The 26,089-nt window shown below is 38.4% G+C and overlaps 4 non-coding genes and 18 pseudogenes across 4 annotated transcripts; all 22 read right to left on the bottom strand.

The window, feature by feature from the left end:
• Nucleotides 1-1,192: 1,192 nt before the first annotated feature.
• LOC127975718 (uncharacterized) lies at nt 1,193-1,311 on the bottom strand (annotated as a pseudogene).
• A 633-nt stretch (nt 1,312-1,944) lies between these two features.
• On the bottom strand, nt 1,945-2,063 carry LOC127975752 (5S ribosomal RNA). Its single transcript, XR_008157606.1, has one exon. It is a non-coding gene; the product is annotated as a 5S ribosomal RNA (ribosomal RNA).
• Nucleotides 2,064-2,566: 503 nt separating this feature from the next.
• LOC127975701 (uncharacterized) lies at nt 2,567-2,685 on the bottom strand (annotated as a pseudogene).
• Nucleotides 2,686-3,600: 915 nt separating this feature from the next.
• Nucleotides 3,601-3,719, bottom strand: LOC127975583 (uncharacterized; annotated as a pseudogene).
• A 1,336-nt stretch (nt 3,720-5,055) lies between these two features.
• On the bottom strand, nt 5,056-5,174 carry LOC127975719 (uncharacterized; annotated as a pseudogene).
• Nucleotides 5,175-5,829: 655 nt separating this feature from the next.
• LOC127975751 (5S ribosomal RNA) lies at nt 5,830-5,948 on the bottom strand. Its single transcript, XR_008157605.1, has one exon. It is a non-coding gene; the product is annotated as a 5S ribosomal RNA (ribosomal RNA).
• Nucleotides 5,949-6,450: 502 nt separating this feature from the next.
• Nucleotides 6,451-6,569, bottom strand: LOC127975700 (uncharacterized; annotated as a pseudogene).
• A 918-nt stretch (nt 6,570-7,487) lies between these two features.
• Nucleotides 7,488-7,606, bottom strand: LOC127975702 (uncharacterized; annotated as a pseudogene).
• Nucleotides 7,607-8,525: 919 nt separating this feature from the next.
• Nucleotides 8,526-8,644, bottom strand: LOC127975664 (uncharacterized; annotated as a pseudogene).
• Nucleotides 8,645-10,171: 1,527 nt separating this feature from the next.
• On the bottom strand, nt 10,172-10,290 carry LOC127975750 (5S ribosomal RNA). The gene has a single exon (XR_008157604.1). It is a non-coding gene; the product is annotated as a 5S ribosomal RNA (ribosomal RNA).
• A 503-nt stretch (nt 10,291-10,793) lies between these two features.
• LOC127975699 (uncharacterized) lies at nt 10,794-10,912 on the bottom strand (annotated as a pseudogene).
• Nucleotides 10,913-11,690: 778 nt separating this feature from the next.
• On the bottom strand, nt 11,691-11,809 carry LOC127975582 (uncharacterized; annotated as a pseudogene).
• A 1,341-nt stretch (nt 11,810-13,150) lies between these two features.
• LOC127975698 (uncharacterized) lies at nt 13,151-13,269 on the bottom strand (annotated as a pseudogene).
• Nucleotides 13,270-14,056: 787 nt separating this feature from the next.
• LOC127975571 (uncharacterized) lies at nt 14,057-14,175 on the bottom strand (annotated as a pseudogene).
• Nucleotides 14,176-16,428: 2,253 nt separating this feature from the next.
• LOC127975697 (uncharacterized) lies at nt 16,429-16,547 on the bottom strand (annotated as a pseudogene).
• A 922-nt stretch (nt 16,548-17,469) lies between these two features.
• On the bottom strand, nt 17,470-17,588 carry LOC127975581 (uncharacterized; annotated as a pseudogene).
• A 1,616-nt stretch (nt 17,589-19,204) lies between these two features.
• Nucleotides 19,205-19,323, bottom strand: LOC127975663 (uncharacterized; annotated as a pseudogene).
• Nucleotides 19,324-20,850: 1,527 nt separating this feature from the next.
• Nucleotides 20,851-20,969, bottom strand: LOC127975749 (5S ribosomal RNA). The gene has a single exon (XR_008157603.1). It is a non-coding gene; the product is annotated as a 5S ribosomal RNA (ribosomal RNA).
• Nucleotides 20,970-21,472: 503 nt separating this feature from the next.
• LOC127975696 (uncharacterized) lies at nt 21,473-21,591 on the bottom strand (annotated as a pseudogene).
• Nucleotides 21,592-22,369: 778 nt separating this feature from the next.
• LOC127975580 (uncharacterized) lies at nt 22,370-22,488 on the bottom strand (annotated as a pseudogene).
• Nucleotides 22,489-23,830: 1,342 nt separating this feature from the next.
• Nucleotides 23,831-23,949, bottom strand: LOC127975694 (uncharacterized; annotated as a pseudogene).
• Nucleotides 23,950-24,736: 787 nt separating this feature from the next.
• On the bottom strand, nt 24,737-24,855 carry LOC127975570 (uncharacterized; annotated as a pseudogene).
• Between the last annotated feature and the right edge of the window lie 1,234 nt (nt 24,856-26,089).

Raw genomic sequence — 26,089 nt, 5'->3', positions numbered from 1 at the left:
CTTATATTCAGAGATCGGGCATTGACTCTATTTTTTGGCAAATTTATTATATACTAAGTGAAAAAATTCCAAAAGCTTAAAGCACCTGGTATTCCTTGGCGGTCTATCATTCAAGTACTAACCAGACCTTAACCTGCTAAGATTCAGAGATCGGGCATTGACTTCTTCTTTTTTTTTTTTTTTTGCAAGATTATTATATAATTCGTGAAAAATATCCAAAAATTTAAAGCACCTGGTATTCCCAGGCAGTCTCCCATCCATGTACTAACCTGGCCCAAACCTGCTTATATTCAGAGATCGGGCATTGACTCTATTTTTTGCCAAATTTATTATATACTAAGTGAAAAAATTCCAAAAGCTTTAAGCACCTGGTATTCCTAGGCGGTCTTTCAACCAAGTACTAACCAGACCTAAACCTGCTAAGATTCAGAGATCGGGCATTGACTCTTTTTTTTTTTTTTTTTGCCAGATTATTATATAATTCGTGAAAAATATCCAAAAATTTAAAGCACCTGGTATTCCCAGGCAGTCTCCCATCCATGTACTAACCTGGCGCAAACCTGCTTATATTCAGAGATCGGGCATTGACTCTATTTTTTGCCAAATTTATTATATACTAAGTGAAAAAATTCCAAAAGCTTAAAGCACCTGGTATTCCTTGGCGGTCTCTCATCCAAGTACTAACTAGACCTAAACCTGCTAAAATTCAGAGATCGGGCATTGACTCTTTTTTTTTTTTTTGCAAGATTATTATATAATTCGTGAAAAATATCCAAACATTTAAAGCACCTGGTATTCCCAGGCAGTCTCCCATCCATGTACTAACCTGGCGCAAACCTGCTTATATTCAGAGATCGGGCATTGACTCTATTTTTTGCCAAATTTATTATATACTAAGTGAAAAAATTCCAAAAGCTTAAAGCACCTGGTATTCCTTGGCGGTCTCTCATCCAAGTACTAACCAGACCTAAACCTGCTATGATTCAGAGATCGGGCATTGACTCTTTTTTTTTTTTTTTGCAAGATTATTATATAATTCGTGAAAAATATCCAAACATTTAAAGCACCTGGTATTCCCAGGCAGTCTCCCATCCATGTACTAACCTGGCGCAAACCTGCTTATATTCAGAGATCGGGCATTGACTCTATTTTTTGGCAAAATTATTATATACTAAGTGAAAAATTTCAAAAAAACTTAGAGTACCTGGTATTCCCAGGCGGTCTCCCATCCAGGCACTAACCAGGCCCAAACCTGCTTAGCTTACGAGATCAGACAAGATCTGGCATAGCCAGGCTGGTATGGCCATAAGCGAAGACTGCTGCAAAGAGAAGGCTATTTAAAGATCAGCCAATCTACTCGCCAGTACATTATAAAAGTAGGAAAGAAACCCCAAAAGCTTAAAGCACCTGGTATTCCTAGGCAGTCTCCCATCCATGTACTAACCTGGCCCAAACCTGCTTATATTCAGAGATCGGGCACTGACTCTATTTTTTGCCAAATTTATTATATACTAAGTGAAAAAATTCCAAAAGCTTAAAGCACCTGGTATTCCTTGGCGGTCTCTCATCCAAGTACTAACCAGACCTAAACCTGCTAAGATTCAGAGATCGGGCATTGACTCTTTTTTTTTTTTTGCCAGATTATTATATAATTCGTGAAAAATATCCAAAAATTTAAAGCACCTGGTATTCCCAGGCAGTCTCCCATCCATGTACTAACCTGGCCCAAACCTGCTTATATTCAGAGATCGGGCATTGACTCTATTTTTTGCCAAATTTATTATATACTAAGTGAAAAAATTCCAAAAGCTTAAAGCACCTGGTATTCCTTGGCGGTCTCTCATCCAAGTACTAACCAGACCTAAACCTGCTAAGATTCAGAGATCGGGCATTGACTCTATTTTTTGGCAAAATTATTATATACTAAGTGAAAAATTTCAAAAAAGCTTACAGTACCTGGTATTCCCAGGCGGTCTCCCATCCAGGCACTAACCAGGCCCAAACCTGCTTAGCTTCCGAGATCAGACAAGATCGGGCATAGCCAGGCTGGTATGGCCATAAGCGAAGACTGCTGCAAAGAGAAGGCTATTTAAAGATCAGCCAATCTACTCGCCAGTACATTATAAAAGTAGGAAAGAAACCCCAAAAGCTTAAAGCACCTGGTATTCCTAGGCGGTCTCTCATCCAATTACTAACCTGGCCCAAACCTGCTTATATTCAGAGATCGGGCATTGACTCTATTTTTTGGCAAATTTATTATATACTAAGTGAAAAAATTCCAAAAGCTTAAAGCACCTGGTATTCCTTGGCGGTCTCTCATCCAAGTACTAACCAGACCTAAACCTGCTAAGATTCAGAGATCGGGCATTGACTCTTTTTTTTTTTTTTTTTTTGCAAGATTAATATATAATTCGTGAAAAATATCCAAACATTTAAAGCACCTGGTATTCCCAGGCAGTCTCCCATCCATGTACTAACCTGGCGCAAACCTGCTTATATTCAGAGATCGGGCATTGACTCTATTTTTTGGCAAAATTATTATATACTAAGTGAAAAATTTCAAAAAAACTTAGAGTACCTGGTATTCCCAGGCGGTCTCCCATCCAGGCACTAACCAGGCCCAAACCTGCTTAGCTTACGAGATCAGACAAGATCGGGCATAGCCAGGCTGGTATGGCCATAAGCGAAGACTGCTGCAAAGAGAAGGCTATTTAAAGATCAGCCAATCTACTCGCCAGTACATTATAAAAGTAGGAAAGAAACCCCAAAAGCTTAAAGCACCTGGTATTCCTAGGCGGTCTCTCATCCAAGTACTAACCAGACCTAAACCTGCTAAGCATCAGAGATCGGGCATTGACTCTTTTTTTTTTTTTTTGCAAGATTATTATATAATTTGTGAAAAATATCCAAAAATTTAAAGCACCTGGTATTCCCAGGCAGTCTCCCATCCATGTACTAACCTGGCCCAAACCTGCTTATATTCAGAGATCGGGCACTGACTCTATTTTTTGCCAAATTTATTATATACTAAGTGAAAAAATTCCAAAAGCTTAAAGCACCTGGTATTCCTTGGCGGTCTCTCATCCAAGTATTAACCAGATCTAAACCTGCTAAGATTCAGAGATCGGGCATTGACTCTTTTTTTTTTTTGCCAGATTATTATATAATTCGTGAAAAAAATCAAAAAATTTAAAGCACCTGGTATTCCCAGGCAGTCTCCCATCCATGTACTAACCTGGCGCAAACCTGCTTATATTCAGAGATCGGGCATTGACTCTATTTTTTGCCAAATTTATTATATACTAAGTGAAAAAATTCCAAAAGCTTAAAGCACCTGGTATTCCTTGGCGGTCTCTCATCCAAGTACTAACTAGACCTAAACCTGCTAAAATTCAGAGATCGGGCATTGACTCTTTTTTTTTTTTTTGCAAGATTATTATATAATTCGTGAAAAATATCCAAACATTTAAAGCACCTGGTATTCCCAGGCAGTCTCCCATCCATGTACTAACCTGGCGCAAACCTGCTTATATTCAGAGATCGGGCATTGACTCTATTTTTTGGCAAAATTATTATATACTAAGTGAAAAATTTCAAAAAAGCTTACAGTACCTGGCATTCCCAGGCGGTCTCCCATCCAGGCACTAACCAGGCCCAAACCTGCTTAGCTTACGAGATCAGACAAGATCGGGCATAGCCAGGCTGGTATGGCCATAAGCGAAGACTGCTGCAAAGAGAAGGCTATTTAAAGATCAGCCAATCTACTCGCCAGTACATTATAAAAGTAGGAAAGAAACCCCAAAAGCTTAAAGCACCTGGTATTCCTAGGCGGTCTCTCATCCAAGTACTAACCTGGCCCAAACCTGCTTATATTCAGAGATCGGGCATTGACTCTATTTTTTGGCAAATTTATTATATACTAAGTGAAAAAATTCCAAAAGCTTAAAGCACCTGGTATTCCTTGGCGGTCTATCATTCAAGTACTAACCAGACCTTAACCTGCTAAGATTCAGAGATCGGGCATTGACTTCTTCTTTTTTTTTTTTTTGCAAGATTATTATATAATTCGTGAAAAATATCCAAAAATTTAAAGCACCTGGTATTCCCAGGCAGTCTCCCATCCATGTACTAACCTGGCCCAAACCTGCTTATATTCAGAGATCGGGCATTGACTCTATTTTTTGCCAAATTTATTATATACTAAGTGAAAAAATTCCAAAAGCTTTAAGCACCTGGTATTCCTAGGCGGTCTTTCAACCAAGTACTAACCAGACCTAAACCTGCTAAGATTCAGAGATCGGGCATTGACTCTTTTTTTTTTTTTTGCCAGATTATTATATAATTCGTGAAAAATATCCAAAAATTTAAAGCACCTGGTATTCCCAGGCAGTCTCCCATCCATGTACTAACCTGGCGCAAACCTGCTTATATTCAGAGATCGGGCATTGACTCTATTTTTTGCCAAATTTATTATATACTAAGTGAAAAAATTCCAAAAGCTTAAAGCACCTGGTATTCCTTGGCGGTCTCTCATCCAAGTACTAACTAGACCTAAACCTGCTAAAATTCAGAGATCGGGCATTGACTCTTTTTTTTTTTTTTTGCAAGATTATTATATAATTCGTGAAAAATATCCAAACATTTAAAGCACCTGGTATTCCCAGGCAGTCTCCCATCCATGTACTAACCTGGCGCAAACCTGCTTATATTCAGAGATCGGGCATTGACTCTATTTTTTGCCAAATTTATTATATACTAAGTGAAAAAATTCCAAAAGCTTAAAGCACCTGGTATTCCTTGGCGGTCTCTCATCCAAGTACTAACCAGACCTAAACCTGCTATGATTCAGAGATCGGGCATTGACTCTTTTTTTTTTTTTTTTGCAAGATTATTATATAATTCGTGAAAAATATCCAAACATTTAAAGCACCTGGTATTCCCAGGCAGTCTCCCATCCATGTACTAACCTGGCGCAAACCTGCTTATATTCAGAGATCGGGCATTGACTCTATTTTTTGGCAAAATTATTATATACTAAGTGAAAAATTTCAAAAAAGCTTGCAGTACCTGGCATTCCCAGGCAGTCTCCCATCCAGGCACTAACCAGGCCCAAACCTGCTTAGCTTACGAGATCAGACAAGATCGGGCATAGCCAGGCTGGTATGGCCATTAGCGAAGACTGCTGCAAAGAGAAGGCTATTTAAAGATCAGCCAATCTACTCGCCAGTACATTATAAAAGTAGGAAAGAAACCCCAAAAGCTTAAAGCACCTGGTATTCCTTGGCGGTCTCTCATCCAAGTACTAACCAGACCTAAACCTGCTAAGATTCAGAGATCGGGCATTGACTCTTTTTTTTTTTTTTTTGCCAGATTATTATATAATTCGTGAAAAATATCCAAAAATTTAAAGCACCTGGTATTCCCAGGCAGTCTCCCATCCATGTACTAACCTGGCCCAAACCTGCTTATATTCAGAGATCGGGCATTGACTCTATTTTTTGCCAAATTTATTATATACTAAGTGAAAAAATTCCAAAAGCTTAAAGCACCTGGTATTCCTTGGCGGTCTCTCATCCAAGTACTAACCAGACCTAAACCTGCTAAGATTCAGAGATCGGGCATTGACTCTTTTTTTTTTTTTTTTTTTTTTTTTTTTGCAAGATTATTATATAATTCGTGAAAAATATCCAAAAATTTAAAGCACCTGATATTCCCAGGCAGTCTCCCATCCATGTACTAACCTGGCGCAAACCTGCTTATATTCAGAGATCGGGCATTGACTCTATTTTTTGGCAAAATTATTATATACTAAGTGAAAAATTTCAAAAAAGCTTACAGTACCTGGTATTCCCAGGCGGTCTCCCATCCAGGCACTAACCAGGCCCAAACCTGCTTAGCTTCCGAGATCAGACAAGATCGGGCATAGCCAGGCTGGTATGGCCATAAGCGAAGACTGCTGCAAAGAGAAGGCTATTTAAAGATCAGCCAATCTACTCGCCAGTACATTATAAAAGTAGGAAAGAAACCCCAAAAGCTTAAAGCACCTGGTATTCCTAGGCGGTCTCTCATCCAATTACTAACCTGGCCCAAACCTGCTTATATTCAGAGATCGGGCATTGACTCTATTTTTTGGCAAATTTATTATATACTAAGTGAAAAAATTCCAAAAGCTTAAAGCACCTGGTATTCCTTGGCGGTCTCTCATCCAAGTACTAACCAGACCTAAACCTGCTAAGATTCAGAGATCGGGCATTGACTCTTTTTTTTTTTTTTTTTTGCAAGATTAATATATAATTCGTGAAAAATATCCAAACATTTAAAGCACCTGGTATTCCCAGGCAGTCTCCCATCCATGTACTAACCTGGCGCAAACCTGCTTATATTCAGAGATCGGGCATTGACTCTATTTTTTGGCAAAATTATTATATACTAAGTGAAAAATTTCAAAAAAACTTAGAGTACCTGGTATTCCCAGGCGGTCTCCCATCCAGGCACTAACCAGGCCCAAACCTGCTTAGCTTACGAGATCAGACAAGATCGGGCATAGCCAGGCTGGTATGGCCATAAGCGAAGACTGCTGCAAAGAGAAGGCTATTTAAAGATCAGCCAATCTACTCGCCAGTACATTATAAAAGTAGGAAAGAAACCCCAAAAGCTTAAAGCACCTGGTATTCCTAGGCGGTCTCTCATCCAAGTACTAACCAGACCTAAACCTGCTAAGATTCAGAGATCGGGCATTGACTCTTTTTTTTTTTTTTTGCAAGATTATTATATAATTTGTGAAAAATATCCAAAAATTTAAAGCACCTGGTATTCCCAGGCAGTCTCCCATCCATGTACTAACCTGGCCCAAACCTGCTTATATTCAGAGATCGGGCACTGACTCTATTTTTTGCCAAATTTATTATATACTAAGTGAAAAAATTCCAAAAGCTTAAAGCACCTGGTATTCCTTGGCGGTCTCTCATCCAAGTATTAACCAGATCTAAACCTGCTAAGATTCAGAGATCGGGCATTGACTCTTTTTTTTTTTTTTTGCCAGATTATTATATAATTCGTGGAAAAAATCCAAAAATTTAAAGCACCTGGTATTCCCAGGCAGTCTCCCATCCATGTACTAACCTGGCGCAAACCTGCTTATATTCAGAGATCGGGCATTGACTCTATTTTTTGCCAAATTTATTATATACTAAGTGAAAAAATTCCAAAAGCTTAAAGCACCTGGTATTCCTTGGCGGTCTCTCATCCAAGTACTAACTAGACCTAAACCTGCTAAAATTCAGAGATCGGGCATTGACTCTTTTTTTTTTTTTTGCAAGATTATTATATAATTCGTGAAAAATATCCAAACATTTAAAGCACCTGGTATTCCCAGGCAGTCTCCCATCCATGTACTAACCTGGCGCAAACCTGCTTATATTCAGAGATCGGGCATTGACTCTATTTTTTGGCAAAATTATTATATACTAAGTGAAAAATTTCAAAAAAGCTTACAGTACCTGGCATTCCCAGGCAGTCTCCCATTCAGGCACTAACCAGGCCCAAACCTGCTTAGCTTACGAGATCAGACAAGATCGGGCATAGCCAGGCTGGTATGGCCATAAGCGAAGACTGCTGCAAAGAGAAGGCTATTTAAAGATCAGCCAATCTACTCGCCAGTACATTATAAAAGTAGGAAAGAAACCCCAAAAGCTTAAAGCACCTGGTATTCCTTGGCGGTCTCTCATCCAAGTACTAACCAGACCTAAACCTGCTAAGATTCAGAGATCGGGCATTGACTCTTTTTTTTTTTTTTGCCAGATTATTATATAATTCGTGAAAAATATCCAAAAATTTAAAGCACCTGGTATTCCCAGGCAGTCTCCCATCCATGTACTAACCTGGCCCAAACCTGCTTATATTCAGAGATCGGGCATTGACTCTATTTTTTGCCAAATTTATTATATACTAAGTGAAAAAATTCCAAAAGCTTAAAGCACCTGGTATTCCTTGGCGGTCTCTCATCCAAGTACTAACTAGACCTAAACCTGCTAAAATTCAGAGATCGGGCATTGACTCTTTTTTTTTTTTTTTGCAAGATTATTATATAATTCGTGAAAAATATCCAAACATTTAAAGCACCTGGTATTCCCAGGCAGTCTCCCATCCATGTACTAACCTGGCGCAAACCTGCTTATATTCAGAGATCGGGCATTGACTCTATTTTTTGCCAAATTTATTATATACTAAGTGAAAAAATTCCAAAAGCTTAAAGCACCTGGTATTCCTTGGCGGTCTCTCATCCAAGTACTAACCAGACCTAAACCTGCTATGATTCAGAGATCGGGCATTGACTCTTTTTTTTTTTTTTTTGCAAGATTATTATATAATTCGTGAAAAATATCCAAACATTTAAAGCACTCGGTATTCCCAGGCAGTCTCCCATCCATGTACTAACCTGGCGCAAACCTGCTTATATTCAGAGATCGGGCATTGACTCTATTTTTTGGCAAAATTATTATATACTAAGTGAAAAATTTCAAAAAAGCTTACAGTACCTGGCATTCCCAGGCAGTCTCCCATCCAGGCACTAACCAGGCCCAAACCTGCTTAGCTTACGAGATCAGACAAGATCGGGCATAGCCAGGCTGGTATGGCCATAAGCGAAGACTGCTGCAAAGAGAAGGCTATTTAAATATCAGCCAATCTACTCGCCAGTACATTATAAAAGTAGGAAAGAAACCCCAAAAGCTTAAAGCACCTGGTATTCCTTGGCGGTCTCTCATCCAAGTACTAACCAGACCTAAACCTGCTAAGATTCAGAGATCGGGCATTGACTCTTTTTTTTTTTTTTTTGCCAGATTATTATATAATTCGTGAAAAATATCCAAAAATTTAAAGCACCTGGTATTCCCAGGCAGTCTCCCATCCATGTACTAACCTGGCCCAAACCTGCTTATATTCAGAGATCGGGCATTGACTCTATTTTTTGCCAAATTTATTATATACTAAGTGAAAAAATTCCAAAAGCTTAAAGCACCTGGTATTCCTTGGCGGTCTCTCATCCAAGTACTAACCAGACCTAAACCTGCTAAGATTCAGAGATCGGGCATTGACTCTTTTTTTTTTTTTTTGCAAGATTATTATATAATTTGTGAAAAATATCCAAAAATTTAAAGCACCTGGTATTCCCAGGCAGTCTCCCATCCATGTACTAACCTGGCGCAAACCTGCTTATATTCAGAGATCGGGCATTGACTCTATTTTTTGCCAAATTTATTATATACTAAGTGAAAAAATTCCAAAAGCTTAAAGCACCTGGTATTCCTTGGCGGTCTCTCATCCAAGTACTAACTAGACCTAAACCTGCTAAAATTCAGAGATCGGGCATTGACTCTTTTTTTTTTTTTTGCAAGATTAATATATAATTCGTGAAAAATATCCAAACATTTAAAGCACCTGGTATTCCCAGGCAGTCTCCCATCCATGTACTAACCTGGCGCAAACCTGCTTATATTCAGAGATCGGGCATTGACTCTATTTTTTGGCAAAATTATTATATACTAAGTGAAAAATTTCAAAAAAGCTTACAGTACCTGGCATTCCCAGGCAGTCTCCCATCCAGGCACAAACCTGCTTAGCTTACGAGATCAGACAAGATCGGGCATAGCCAGGCTGGTATGGCCATAAGCGAAGACTGCTGCAAAGAGAAGGCTATTTAAAGATCAGCCAATCTACTCGCCAGTACATTATAAAAGTAGGAAAGAAACCCCAAAAGCTTAAAGCACCTGGTATTCCTTGGCGGTCTCTCATCCAAGTACTAACCAGACCTAAACCTGCTAAGATTCAGAGATCGGGCATTGACTCTTTTTTTTTTTTTTTTGCCAGATTATTATATAATTCGTGAAAAATATCCAAAAATTTAAAGCACCTGGTATTCCCAGGCAGTCTCCCATCCATGTACTAACCTGGCCCAAACCTGCTTATATTCAGAGATCGGGCATTGACTCTATTTTTTGCCAAATTTATTATATACTAAGTGAAAAAATTCCAAAAGCTTAAAGCACCTGGTATTCCTTGGCGGTCTCTCATCCAAGTACTAACCAGACCTAAACCTGCTAAGATTCAGAGATCGGGCATTGACTCTATTTTTTGGCAAAATTATTATATACTAAGTGAAAAATTTCAAAAAAGCTTACAGTACCTGGTATTCCCAGGCGGTCTCCCATCCAGGCACTAACCAGGCCCAAACCTGCTTAGCTTCCGAGATCAGACAAGATCGGGCATAGCCAGGCTGGTATGGCCATAAGCGAAGACTGCTGCAAAGAGAAGGCTATTTAAAGATCAGCCAATCTACTCGCCAGTACATTATAAAAGTAGGAAAGAAACCCCAAAAGCTTAAAGCACCTGGTATTCCTAGGCGGTCTCTCATCCAATTACTAACCTGGCCCAAACCTGCTTATATTCAGAGATCGGGCATTGACTCTATTTTTTGGCAAATTTATTATATACTAAGTGAAAAAATTCCAAAAGCTTAAAGCACCTGGTATTCCTTGGCGGTCTCTCATCCAAGTACTAACCAGACCTAAACCTGCTAAGATTCAGAGATCGGGCATTGACTCTTTTTTTTTTTTTTTTTTTGCAAGATTAATATATAATTCGTGAAAAATATCCAAACATTTAAAGCACTTGGTATTCCCAGGCAGTCTCCCATCCATGTACTAACCTGGCGCAAACCTGCTTATATTCAGAGATCGGGCATTGACTCTATTTTTTGGCAAAATTATTATATACTAAGTGAAAAATTTCAAAAAAACTTAGAGTACCTGGTATTCCCAGGCGGTCTCCCATCCAGGCACTAACCAGGCCCAAACCTGCTTAGCTTACGAGATCAGACAAGATCGGGCATAGCCAGGCTGGTATGGCCATAAGCGAAGACTGCTGCAAAGAGAAGGCTATTTAAAGATCAGCCAATCTACTCGCCAGTACATTATAAAAGTAGGAAAGAAACCCCAAAAGCTTAAAGCACCTGGTATTCCTAGGCGGTCTCTCATCCAAGTACTAACCAGACCTAAACCTGCTAAGATTCAGAGATCGGGCATTGACTCTTTTTTTTTTTTTTTTGCAAGATTATTATATAATTTGTGAAAAATATCCAAAAATTTAAAGCACCTGGTATTCCCAGGCAGTCTCCCATCCATGTACTAACCTGGCCCAAACCTGCTTATATTCAGAGATCGGGCACTGACTCTATTTTTTGCCAAATTTATTATATACTAAGTGAAAAATATCCAAAAGCTTAAAGCACCTGGTATTCCTTGGCGGTCTCTCATCCAAGTATTAACCAGATCTAAACCTGCTAAGATTCAGAGATCGGGCATTGACTCTTTTTTTTTTTTTTTGCCAGATTATTATATAATTCGTGAAAAAAATCCAAAAATTTAAAGCACCTGGTATTCCCAGGCAGTCTCCCATCCATGTACTAACCTGGCGCAAACCTGCTTATATTCAGAGATCGGGCATTGACTCTATTTTTTGCCAAATTTATTATATACTAAGTGAAAAAATTCCAAAAGCTTAAAGCACCTGGTATTCCTTGGCGGTCTCTCATCCAAGTACTAACTAGACCTAAACCTGCTTATATTCAGAGATCGGGCATTGACTCTATTTTTTGGCAAAATTATTATATACTAAGTGAAAAATTTCAAAAAAGCTTACAGTACCTGGCATTCCCAGGCGGTCTCCCATCCAGGCACTAACCAGGCCCAAACCTGCTTAGCTTACGAGATCAGACAAGATCGGGCATAGCCAGGCTGGTATGGCCATAAGCGAAGACTGCTGCAAAGAGAAGGCTATTTAAAGATCAGCCAATCTACTCGCCAGTACATTATAAAAGTAGGAAAGAAACCCCAAAAGCTTAAAGCACCTGGTATTCCTAGGCGGTCTCTCATCCAAGTACTAACCTGGCCCAAACCTGCTTATATTCAGAGATCGGGCATTGACTCTATTTTTTGGCAAATTTATTATATACTAAGTGAAAAAATTCCAAAAGCTTAAAGCACCTGGTATTCCTTGGCGGTCTATCATTCAAGTACTAACCAGACCTTAACCTGCTAAGATTCAGAGATCGGGCATTGACTTCTTCTTTTTTTTTTTTTTTTTTGCAAGATTATTATATAATTCGTGAAAAATATCCAAACATTTAAAGCACCTGGTATTCCCAGGCAGTCTCCCATCCATGTACTAACCTGGCCCAAACCTGCTTATATTCAGAGATCGGGCATTGACTCTATTTTTTGCCAAATTTATTATATACTAAGTGAAAAAATTCCAAAAGCTTTAAGCACCTGGTATTCCTAGGCGGTCTTTCAACCAAGTACTAACCAGACCTAAACCTGCTAAGATTCAGAGATCGGGCATTGACTCTTTTTTTTTTTTTTTGCCAGATTATTATATAATTCGTGAAAAATATCCAAAAATTTAAAGCACCTGGTATTCCCAGGCAGTCTCCCATCCATGTACTAACCTGGCGCAAACCTGCTTATATTCAGAGATCGGGCATTGACTCTATTTTTTGCCAAATTTATTATATACTAAGTGAAAAAATTCCAAAAGCTTAAAGCACCTGGTATTCCTTGGCGGTCTCTCATCCAAGTACTAACTAGACCTAAACCTGCTAAAATTCAGAGATCGGGCATTGACTCTTTTTTTTTTTTTTTGCAAGATTATTATATAATTCGTGAAAAATATCCAAACATTTAAAGCACCTGGTATTCCCAGGCAGTCTCCCATCCATGTACTAACCTGGCGCAAACCTGCTTATATTCAGAGATCGGGCATTGACTCTATTTTTTGCCAAATTTATTATATACTAAGTGAAAAAATTCCAAAAGCTTAAAGCACCTGGTATTCCTTGGCGGTCTCTCATCCAAGTACTAACCAGACCTAAACCTGCTATGATTCAGAGATCGGGCATTGACTCTTTTTTTTTTTTTTTTGCAAGATTATTATATAATTCGTGAAAAATATCCAAACATTTAAAGCACCTGGTATTCCCAGGCAGTCTCCCATCCATGTACTAACCTGGCGCAAACCTGCTTATATTCAGAGATCGGGCATTGACTCTATTTTTTGGCAAAATTATTATATACTAAGTGAAAAATTTCAAAAAAACTTAGAGTACCTGGTATTCCCAGGCGGTCTCCCATCCAGGCACTAACCAGGCCCAAACCTGCTTAGCTTACGAGATCAGACAAGATCGGGCATAGCCAGGCTGGTATGGCCATAAGCGAAGACTGCTGCAAAGAGAAGGCTATTTAAAGATCAGCCAATCTACTCGCCAGTACATTATAAAAGTAGGAAAGAAACCCCAAAAGCTTAAAGCACCTGGTATTCCTAGGCAGTCTCCCATCCATGTACTAACCTGGCCCAAACCTGCTGATATTCAGAGATCGGGCACTGACTCTATTTTTTGCCAAATTTATTATATACTAAGTGAAAAAATTCCAAAAGCTTAAAGCACCTGGTATTCCTTGGCGGTCTCTCATCCAAGTACTAACCAGACCTAAACCTGCTAAGATTCAGAGATCGGGCATTGACTCTTTTTTTTTTTTTTTGCCAGATTATTATATAATTCGTGAAAAATATCCAAAAATTTAAAGCACCTGGTATTCCCAGGCAGTCTCCCATCCATGTACTAACCTGGCCCAAACCTGCTTATATTCAGAGATCGGGCATTTACTCTATTTTTTGCCAAATTTATTATATACTAAGTGAAAAAATTCCAAAAGCTTAAAGCACCTGGTATTCCTTGGCGGTCTCTCATCCAAGTACTAACCAGACCTAAACCTGCTAAGATTCAGAGATCGGGCATTGACTCTTTTTTTTTTTTTTTTTTTTTTTTTGCAAGATTATTATATAATTCGTGAAAAATATCCAAAAATTTAAAGCACCTGATATTCCCAGGCAGTCTCCCATCCATGTACTAACCTGGCGCAAAGCTGCTTATATTCAGAGATCGGGCATTGACTCTATTTTTTGGCAAAATTATTATATACTAAGTGAAAAATTTCAAAAAAGCTTACAGTACCTGGTATTCCCAGGCGGTCTCCCATCCAGGCACTAACCAGGCCCAAACCTGCTTAGCTTACGAGATCAGACAAGATCGGGCATAGCCAGGCTGGTATGGCCATAAGCGAAGACTGCTGCAAAGAGAAGGCTATTTAAAGATCAGCCAATCTACTCGCCAGTACATTATAAAAGTAGGAAAGAAACCCCAAAAGCTTAAAGCACCTGGTATTCCTAGGCGGTCTCTCATCCAATTACTAACCTGGCCCAAACCTGCTTATATTCAGAGATCGGGCATTGACTCTATTTTTTGGCAAATTTATTATATACTAAGTGAAAAAATTCCAAAAGCTTAAAGCACCTGGTATTCCTTGGCGGTCTCTCATCCAAGTACTAACCAGACCTAAACCTGCTAAGATTCAGAGATCGGGCATTGACTCTTTTTTTTTTTTTTTTTTGCAAGATTAATATATAATTCGTGAAAAATATCCAAACATTTAACCCCTTACTAGTAACCCCCCTTTTTTGGCATGGAGACAGAAATGACATACCCAAAATAAAAAGGTTTCTGCTCATGATTCTTTCTGACTAGATACATATTCAACCTTTGTTCACAAAGCTGACACTTTAAAGTTTACTGTTCAGGAATCAGAATCACTCAGACTGTTATGATAATAGAGATATATAAGCTCAAACATAAAAACAAAAATAAAAATATTAAAAACATATGTTTTAAATGTATTTAAAAAATTGTTGATGTAGGAAATGAGTTTGAAAACACAGTGTAGCTAAGGCCACAAGTCTTCCAAAACTTCATAAAAAATGTCATAATCGAATCTGTAAAACTGTGAATTTTATGAAATATTTTCTAAGGCCATGTCATGTGTGTTTTTAGAGAAGGCTAATCAGATTGATTTATGGCCCTTGTCATCTCTGTAAGATCTCACATGTAAACACTGATGTGTGTTTTATATGTGTGTTTGGCTGTGAAAACTGCCCGTTTCATGATTGTATTGTTCTCACCAAACGAGTCTTTCACACCTCCGCCAGGTACGACACATTATCCGCATTATTCTTTTATCATTATTCTTTTGTTTTTATTCCACCTTTATTAGCCTTGATTGTGGTTTTTCAGGCTTTACAAAGCAACAAAGCAGCGATCTCACTTCAGTCTCTCTTTGCATTTAGCCCTTATTTATCAAAAGTCTTACTATAAAAATACAACAAAACATTTTCTTACGACCTTACGTGAATTATTGAGACAAAAATGCATTATGAAGAAGAAAAGCACCTGCTATTAGTAGCATTGTAGCTAACGTTAGCATCTAGCTACAGCAGAAAATTTATGAAATTATTAACACACTTTTACTCAAAACTCACTTTAAACCCCGATCGAGTGTTTATAATAACTTCCTTTAGCGATCAGGGATGGAATTTGGTCGTTTACTGTTGTAAAAATATGTTATTTGTAGCCTTTTTCATCGCTGCACAAGTTAGCATTTTCCATGTACATTTTCGATTTTTTTTATTAAAACGCCCCAGATCTCAAGAAATTCTCATACCAAGCTTTACTATCGTAATCGCGGGTTTATTATTTGGATATTTTGTGTGTACAGAGGTGTTTCAGTGTTGTTTTGGCCAGATAACTACCAGGAAGTGTGCAGGAAGCATGTGACACGATGTGGCGGTGTCCATATATGACACTGTAAGATTGACATTTGGCAAGGCCCAATCAGAGTCTGAGTCACACACCACACGAGCTGACACCACTGCGCACACACAGATCGCTGGGAGAGACTGTTTATCATCAGATCGCGTAAATCCGTGGAAAATGAATAGAAATGACGATTCTGTCTGAAGAAATATGAAGTAAACATCAGTAAAAATATCCATATATCTCCGCAGATATGCATCTTTTGTCTATAAATCCTTATTGACGCTGTTCAGTGAGTCTATGTGAACACAAATAAACCGCTGCTGACCTGACTGAATATTAGTTAGTGATTAATTTCTATTCAAAATGTGGCATAATACGGATTTATTATTTTGCACTTCTGACATAAATCACTAAATATCTGTCACTGCAACAATGTTTTATCAAAATATTGGTCAAATATCGAAACTAGAGTCTTTAAACTTTCAATTGATGCACAGTTTGTCCAGATGAAGTAAGACCATGATGTTTAATGTGCTGTGAAAGTGAAACAATAATAAACTGGGGCCGTCGGCGATGTTCGCACTTAAAGGGGTTAAAGCACCTGGTATTCCCAGGCAGTCTCCCATCCATGTACTAACCTGGCGCAAACCTGCTTATATTCAGAGATCGGCATTGACTCTATTTTTTGGCAAAATTATTATATACTAAGTGAAAAATTTCAAAAAAACTTAGAGTACCTGGTATTCCCAGGCGGTCTCCCATCCAGGCACTAACCAGGCCCAAACCTGCTTAGCTTACGAGATCAGACAAGATCGGGCATAGCCAGGCTGGTATGGCCATAAGCGAAGACTGCTGCAAAGAGAAGGCTATTTAAAGATCAGCCAATATACTCGCCAGTACATTATAAAAGTAGGAAAGAAACCCCAAAAGCTTAAAGCACCTGGTATTCCTAGGCGGTCTCTCATCCAAGTACTAACCAGACCTAAACCTGCTAAGATTCAGAGATCGGGCATTGACTCTTTTTTTTTTTTTTTTTGCAAGATTATTATATAATTTGTGAAAAATATCCAAAAATTTAAAGCACCTGGTATTCCCAGGCAGTCTCCCATCCATGTACTAACCTGGCCCAAACCTGCTTATATTCAGAGATCGGGCACTGACTCTATTTTTTGCCAAATTTATTATATACTAAGTGAAAAAATTCCAAAAGCTTAAAGCACCTGGTATTCCTTGGCGGTCTCTCATCCAAGTATTAACCAGATATAAACCTGCTAAGATTCAGAGATCGGGCATTGACTCTTTTTTTTTTTTTTTGCCAGATTATTATATAATTCGTGAAAAAAAAATCCAAAAATTTAAAGCACCTGGTATTCCCAGGCAGTCTCCCATCCATGTACTAACCTGGCGCAAACCTGCTTATATTCAGAGATCGGGCATTGACTCTATTTTTTGCCAAATTTATTATATACTAAGTGAAAAAATTCCAAAAGCTTAAAGCACCTGGTATTCCTTGGCGGTCTCTCATCCAAGTACTAACTAGACCTAAACCTGCTAAAATTCAGAGATCGGGCATTGACTCTTTTTTTTTTTTTTGCAAGATTATTATATAATTCGTGAAAAATATCCAAACATTTAAAGCACCTGGTATTCCCAGGCAGTCTCCCATCCATGTACTAACCTGGCGCAAACCTGCTTATATTCAGAGATCGGGCATTGACTCTATTTTTTGGCAAAATTATTATATACTAAGTGAAAAATTTCAAAAAAGCTTACAGTACCTGGCATTCCCAGGCGGTCTCCCATCCAGGCACTAACCAGGCCCAAACCTGCTTAGCTTACGAGATCAGACAAGATCGGGCATAGCCAGGCTGGTATGGCCATAAGCGAAGACTGCTGCAAAGAGAAGGCTATTTAAAGATCAGCCAATCTACTCGCCAGTACATTATAAAAGTAGGAAAGAAACCCCAAAAGCTTAAAGCACCTGGTATTCCTAGGCGGTCTCTCATCCAAGTACTAACCTGGCCCAAACCTGCTTATATTCAGAGATCGGGCATTGACTCTATTTTTTGGCAAATTTATTATATACTAAGTGAAAAAATTCCAAAAGCTTAAAGCACCTGGTATTCCTTGGCGGTCTATCATTCAAGTACTAACCAGACCTTAACCTGCTAAGATTCAGAGATCGGGCATTGACTTCTTCTTTTTTTTTTTTTTTTTGCAAGATTATTATATAATTTGTGAAAAATATCCAAAAATTTAAAGCACCTGGTATTCCCAGGCAGTCTCCCATCCATGTACTAACCTGGCCCAAACCTGCTTATATTCAGAGATCGGGCATTGACTCTATTTTTTGCCAAATTTATTATATACTAAGTGAAAAAATTCCAAAAGCTTTAAGCACCTGGTATTCCTAGGCGGTCTTTCAACCAGGTACTAACCAGACCTAAACCTGCTAAGATTCAGAGATCGGGCATTGACTCTTTTTTTTTTTTTGCCAGATTATTATATAATTCGTGAAAAATATCCAAAAATTTAAAGCACCTGGTATTCCCAGGCAGTCTCCCATCCATGTACTAACCTGGCGCAAACCTGCTTATATTCAGAGATCGGGCATTGACTCTATTTTTTGCCAAATTTATTATATACTAAGTGAAAAAATTCCAAAAGCTTAAAGCACCTGGTATTCCTTGGCGGTCTCTCATCCAAGTACTAACTAGACCTAAACCTGCTAAAATTCAGAGATCGGGCATTGACTCTTTTTTTTTTTTTTTGCAAGATTATTATATAATTCGTGAAAAATATCCAAACATTTAAAGCACCTGGTATTCCCAGGCAGTCTCCCATCCATGTACTAACCTGGCGCAAACCTGCTTATATTCAGAGATCGGGCATTGACTCTATTTTTTGCCAAATTTATTATATACTAAGTGAAAAAATTCCAAAAGCTTAAAGCACCTGGTATTCCTTGGCGGTCTCTCATCCAAGTACTAACCAGACCTAAACCTGCTATGATTCAGAGATCGGGCATTGACTCTTTTTTTTTTTTTTTGCAAGATTATTATATAATTCGTGAAAAATATCCAAACATTTAAAGCACCTGGTATTCCCAGGCAGTCTCCCATCCATGTACTAACCTGGCGCAAACCTGCTTATATTCAGAGATCGGGCATTGACTCTATTTTTTGCCAAATTTATTATATACTAAGTGAAAAAATTCCAAAAGCTTAAAGCACCTGGTATTCCTTGGCGGTCTCTCATCCAAGTACTAACCAGACCTAAACCTGCTATGATTCAGAGATCGGGCATTGACTCTTTTTTTTTTTTTTTTGCAAGATTATTATATAATTCGTGAAAAATATCCAAACATTTAAAGCACTCGGTATTCCCAGGCAGTCTCCCATCCATGTACTAACCTGGCGCAAACCTGCTTATATTCAGAGATCGGGCATTGACTCTATTTTTTGGCAAAATTATTATATACTAAGTGAAAAATTTCAAAAAAGCTTACAGTACCTGGCATTCCCAGGCAGTCTCCCATCCAGGCACTAACCAGGCCCAAACCTGCTTAGCTTACGAGATCAGACAAGATCGGGCATAGCCAGGCTGGTATGGCCATAAGCGAAGACTGCTGCAAAGAGAAGGCTATTTAAATATCAGCCAATCTACTCGCCAGTACATTATAAAAGTAGGAAAGAAACCCCAAAAGCTTAAAGCACCTGGTATTCCTTGGCGGTCTCTCATCCAAGTACTAACCAGACCTAAACCTGCTAAGATTCAGAGATCGGGCATTGACTCTTTTTTTTTTTTTTTTGCCAGATTATTATATAATTCGTGAAAAATATCCAAAAATTTAAAGCACCTGGTATTCCCAGGCAGTCTCCCATCCATGTACTAACCTGGCCCAAACCTGCTTATATTCAGAGATCGGGCATTGACTCTATTTTTTGCCAAATTTATTATATACTAAGTGAAAAAATTCCAAAAGCTTAAAGCACCTGGTATTCCTTGGCGGTCTCTCATCCAAGTACTAACCAGACCTAAACCTGCTAAGATTCAGAGATCGGGCATTGACTCTTTTTTTTTTTTTTTGCAAGATTATTATATAATTTGTGAAAAATATCCAAAAATTTAAAGCACCTGGTATTCCCAGGCAGTCTCCCATCCATGTACTAACCTGGCGCAAACCTGCTTATATTCAGAGATCGGGCATTGACTCTATTTTTTGCCAAATTTATTATATACTAAGTGAAAAAATTCCAAAAGCTTAAAGCACCTGGTATTCCTTGGCGGTCTCTCATCCAAGTACTAACTAGACCTAAACCTGCTAAAATTCAGAGATCGGGCATTGACTCTTTTTTTTTTTTTTGCAAGATTAATATATAATTCGTGAAAAATATCCAAACATTTAAAGCACCTGGTATTCCCAGGCAGTCTCCCATCCATGTACTAACCTGGCGCAAACCTGCTTATATTCAGAGATCGGGCATTGACTCTATTTTTTGGCAAAATTATTATATACTAAGTGAAAAATTTCAAAAAAGCTTACAGTACCTGGCATTCCCAGGCAGTCTCCCATCCAGGCACAAACCTGCTTAGCTTACGAGATCAGACAAGATCGGGCATAGCCAGGCTGGTATGGCCATAAGCGAAGACTGCTGCAAAGAGAAGGCTATTTAAAGATCAGCCAATCTACTCGCCAGTACATTATAAAAGTAGGAAAGAAACCCCAAAAGCTTAAAGCACCTGGTATTCCTTGGCGGTCTCTCATCCAAGTACTAACCAGACCTAAACCTGCTAAGATTCAGAGATCGGGCATTGACTCTTTTTTTTTTTTTTTTGCCAGATTATTATATAATTCGTGAAAAATATCCAAAAATTTAAAGCACCTGGTATTCCCAGGCAGTCTCCCATCCATGTACTAACCTGGCCCAAACCTGCTTATATTCAGAGATCGGGCATTGACTCTATTTTTTGCCAAATTTATTATATACTAAGTGAAAAAATTCCAAAAGCTTAAAGCACCTGGTATTCCTTGGCGGTCTCTCATCCAAGTACTAACCAGACCTAAACCTGCTAAGATTCAGAGATCGGGCATTGACTCTATTTTTTGGCAAAATTATTATATACTAAGTGAAAAATTTCAAAAAAGCTTACAGTACCTGGTATTCCCAGGCGGTCTCCCATCCAGGCACTAACCAGGCCCAAACCTGCTTAGCTTCCGAGATCAGACAAGATCGGGCATAGCCAGGCTGGTATGGCCATAAGCGAAGACTGCTGCAAAGAGAAGGCTATTTAAAGATCAGCCAATCTACTCGCCAGTACATTATAAAAGTAGGAAAGAAACCCCAAAAGCTTAAAGCACCTGGTATTCCTAGGCGGTCTCTCATCCAATTACTAACCTGGCCCAAACCTGCTTATATTCAGAGATCGGGCATTGACTCTATTTTTTGGCAAATTTATTATATACTAAGTGAAAAAATTCCAAAAGCTTAAAGCACCTGGTATTCCTTGGCGGTCTCTCATCCAAGTACTAACCAGACCTAAACCTGCTAAGATTCAGAGATCGGGCATTGACTCTTTTTTTTTTTTTTTTTTTGCAAGATTAATATATAATTCGTGAAAAATATCCAAACATTTAAAGCACTTGGTATTCCCAGGCAGTCTCCCATCCATGTACTAACCTGGCGCAAACCTGCTTATATTCAGAGATCGGGCATTGACTCTATTTTTTGGCAAAATTATTATATACTAAGTGAAAAATTTCAAAAAAACTTAGAGTACCTGGTATTCCCAGGCGGTCTCCCATCCAGGCACTAACCAGGCCCAAACCTGCTTAGCTTACGAGATCAGACAAGATCGGGCATAGCCAGGCTGGTATGGCCATAAGCGAAGACTGCTGCAAAGAGAAGGCTATTTAAAGATCAGCCAATCTACTCGCCAGTACATTATAAAAGTAGGAAAGAAACCCCAAAAGCTTAAAGCACCTGGTATTCCTAGGCGGTCTCTCATCCAAGTACTAACCAGACCTAAACCTGCTAAGATTCAGAGATCGGGCATTGACTCTTTTTTTTTTTTTTTTGCAAGATTATTATATAATTTGTGAAAAATATCCAAAAATTTAAAGCACCTGGTATTCCCAGGCAGTCTCCCATCCATGTACTAACCTGGCCCAAACCTGCTTATATTCAGAGATCGGGCACTGACTCTATTTTTTGCCAAATTTATTATATACTAAGTGAAAAAATTCCAAAAGCTTAAAGCACCTGGTATTCCTTGGCGGTCTCTCATCCAAGTATTAACCAGATCTAAACCTGCTAAGATTCAGAGATCGGGCATTGACTCTTTTTTTTTTTTTTTGCCAGATTATTATATAATTCGTGAAAAAAATCCAAAAATTTAAAGCACCTGGTATTCCCAGGCAGTCTCCCATCCATGTACTAACCTGGCGCAAACCTGCTTATATTCAGAGATCGGGCATTGACTCTATTTTTTGCCAAATTTATTATATACTAAGTGAAAAAATTCCAAAAGCTTAAAGCACCTGGTATTCCTTGGCGGTCTCTCATCCAAGTACTAACTAGACCTAAACCTGCTTATATTCAGAGATCGGGCATTGACTCTATTTTTTGGCAAAATTATTATATACTAAGTGAAAAATTTCAAAAAAGCTTACAGTACCTGGCATTCCCAGGCGGTCTCCCATCCAGGCACTAACCAGGCCCAAACCTGCTTAGCTTACGAGATCAGACAAGATCGGGCATAGCCAGGCTGGTATGGCCATAAGCGAAGACTGCTGCAAAGAGAAGGCTATTTAAAGATCAGCCAATCTACTCGCCAGTACATTATAAAAGTAGGAAAGAAACCCCAAAAGCTTAAAGCACCTGGTATTCCTAGGCGGTCTCTCATCCAAGTACTAACCTGGCCCAAACCTGCTTATATTCAGAGATCGGGCATTGACTCTATTTTTTGGCAAATTTATTATATACTAAGTGAAAAAATTCCAAAAGCTTAAAGCACCTGGTATTCCTTGGCGGTCTATCATTCAAGTACTAACCAGACCTTAACCTGCTAAGATTCAGAGATCGGGCATTGACTTCTTCTTTTTTTTTTTTTTTTTTGCAAGATTATTATATAATTCGTGAAAAATATCCAAACATTTAAAGCACCTGGTATTCCCAGGCAGTCTCCCATCCATGTACTAACCTGGCCCAAACCTGCTTATATTCAGAGATCGGGCATTGACTCTATTTTTTGCCAAATTTATTATATACTAAGTGAAAAAATTCCAAAAGCTTTAAGCACCTGGTATTCCTAGGCGGTCTTTCAACCAAGTACTAACCAGACCTAAACCTGCTAAGATTCAGAGATCGGGCATTGACTCTTTTTTTTTTTTTTTTGCCAGATTATTATATAATTCGTGAAAAATATCCAAAAATTTAAAGCACCTGGTATTCCCAGGCAGTCTCCCATCCATGTACTAACCTGGCGCAAACCTGCTTATATTCAGAGATCGGGCATTGACTCTATTTTTTGCCAAATTTATTATATACTAAGTGAAAAAATTCCAAAAGCTTAAAGCACCTGGTATTCCTTGGCGGTCTCTCATCCAAGTACTAACTAGACCTAAACCTGCTAAAATTCAGAGATCGGGCATTGACTCTTTTTTTTTTTTTTTGCAAGATTATTATATAATTCGTGAAAAATATCCAAACATTTAAAGCACCTGGTATTCCCAGGCAGTCTCCCATCCATGTACTAACCTGGCGCAAACCTGCTTATATTCAGAGATCGGGCATTGACTCTATTTTTTGCCAAATTTATTATATACTAAGTGAAAAAATTCCAAAAGCTTAAAGCACCTGGTATTCCTTGGCGGTCTCTCATCCAAGTACTAACCAGACCTAAACCTGCTATGATTCAGAGATCGGGCATTGACTCTTTTTTTTTTTTTTTTGCAAGATTATTATATAATTCGTGAAAAATATCCAAACATTTAAAGCACCTGGTATTCCCAGGCAGTCTCCCATCCATGTACTAACCTGGCGCAAACCTGCTTATATTCAGAGATCGGGCATTGACTCTATTTTTTGGCAAAATTATTATATACTAAGTGAAAAATTTCAAAAAAACTTAGAGTACCTGGTATTCCCAGGCGGTCTCCCATCCAGGCACTAACCAGGCCCAAACCTGCTTAGCTTACGAGATCAGACAAGATCGGGCATAGCCAGGCTGGTATGGCCATAAGCGAAGACTGCTGCAAAGAGAAGGCTATTTAAAGATCAGCCAATCTACTCGCCAGTACATTATAAAAGTAGGAAAGAAACCCCAAAAGCTTAAAGCACCTGGTATTCCTAGGCAGTCTCCCATCCATGTACTAACCTGGCCCAAACCTGCTGATATTCAGAGATCGGGCACTGACTCTATTTTTTGCCAAATTTATTATATACTAAGTGAAAAAATTCCAAAAGCTTAAAGCACCTGGTATTCCTTGGCGGTCTCTCATCCAAGTACTAACCAGACCTAAACCTGCTAAGATTCAGAGATCGGGCATTGACTCTTTTTTTTTTTTTTTGCCAGATTATTATATAATTCGTGAAAAATATCCAAAAATTTAAAGCACCTGGTATTCCCAGGCAGTCTCCCATCCATGTACTAACCTGGCCCAAACCTGCTTATATTCAGAGATCGGGCATTTACTCTATTTTTTGCCAAATTTATTATATACTAAGTGAAAAAATTCCAAAAGCTTAAAGCACCTGGTATTCCTTGGCGGTCTCTCATCCAAGTACTAACCAGACCTAAACCTGCTAAGATTCAGAGATCGGGCATTGACTCTTTTTTTTTTTTTTTTTTTTTTTTTGCAAGATTATTATATAATTCGTGAAAAATATCCAAAAATTTAAAGCACCTGATATTCCCAGGCAGTCTCCCATCCATGTACTAACCTGGCGCAAAGCTGCTTATATTCAGAGATCGGGCATTGACTCTATTTTTTGGCAAAATTATTATATACTAAGTGAAAAATTTCAAAAAAGCTTACAGTACCTGGTATTCCCAGGCGGTCTCCCATCCAGGCACTAACCAGGCCCAAACCTGCTTAGCTTACGAGATCAGACAAGATCGGGCATAGCCAGGCTGGTATGGCCATAAGCGAAGACTGCTGCAAAGAGAAGGCTATTTAAAGATCAGCCAATCTACTCGCCAGTACATTATAAAAGTAGGAAAGAAACCCCAAAAGCTTAAAGCACCTGGTATTCCTAGGCGGTCTCTCATCCAATTACTAACCTGGCCCAAACCTGCTTATATTCAGAGATCGGGCATTGACTCTATTTTTTGGCAAATTTATTATATACTAAGTGAAAAAATTCCAAAAGCTTAAAGCACCTGGTATTCCTTGGCGGTCTCTCATCCAAGTACTAACCAGACCTAAACCTGCTAAGATTCAGAGATCGGGCATTGACTCTTTTTTTTTTTTTTTTTTGCAAGATTAATATATAATTCGTGAAAAATATCCAAACATTTAACCCCTTACTAGTAACCCCCCTTTTTTGGCATGGAGACAGAAATGACATACCCAAAATAAAAAGGTTTCTGCTCATGATTCTTTCTGACTAGATACATATTCAACCTTTGTTCACAAAGCTGACACTTTAAAGTTTACTGTTCAGGAATCAGAATCACTCAGACTGTTATGATAATAGAGATATATAAGCTCAAACATAAAAACAAAAATAAAAATATTAAAAACATATGTTTTAAATGTATTTAAAAAATTGTTGATGTAGGAAATGAGTTTGAAAACACAGTGTAGCTAAGGCCACAAGTCTTCCAAAACTTCATAAAAAATGTCATAATCGAATCTGTAAAACTGTGAATTTTATGAAATATTTTCTAAGGCCATGTCATGTGTGTTTTTAGAGAAGGCTAATCAGATTGATTTATGGCCCTTGTCATCTCTGTAAGATCTCACATGTAAACACTGATGTGTGTTTTATATGTGTGTTTGGCTGTGAAAACTGCCCGTTTCATGATTGTATTGTTCTCACCAAACGAGTCTTTCACACCTCCGCCAGGTACGACACATTATCCGCATTATTCTTTTATCATTATTCTTTTGTTTTTATTCCACCTTTATTAGCCTTGATTGTGGTTTTTCAGGCTTTACAAAGCAACAAAGCAGCGATCTCACTTCAGTCTCTCTTTGCATTTAGCCCTTATTTATCAAAAGTCTTACTATAAAAATACAACAAAACATTTTCTTACGACCTTACGTGAATTATTGAGACAAAAATGCATTATGAAGAAGAAAAGCACCTGCTATTAGTAGCATTGTAGCTAACGTTAGCATCTAGCTACAGCAGAAAATTTATGAAATTATTAACACAC

This window comes from Carassius gibelio, chromosome B16 (assembly GCF_023724105.1).
Source record: "Carassius gibelio isolate Cgi1373 ecotype wild population from Czech Republic chromosome B16, carGib1.2-hapl.c, whole genome shotgun sequence".
Lineage (NCBI taxonomy): Eukaryota > Metazoa > Chordata > Actinopteri > Cypriniformes > Cyprinidae > Carassius > Carassius gibelio.
Note: the sequence above shows the minus strand (reverse complement) of the source record. Positions and strands in the feature narration are given on the sequence as shown.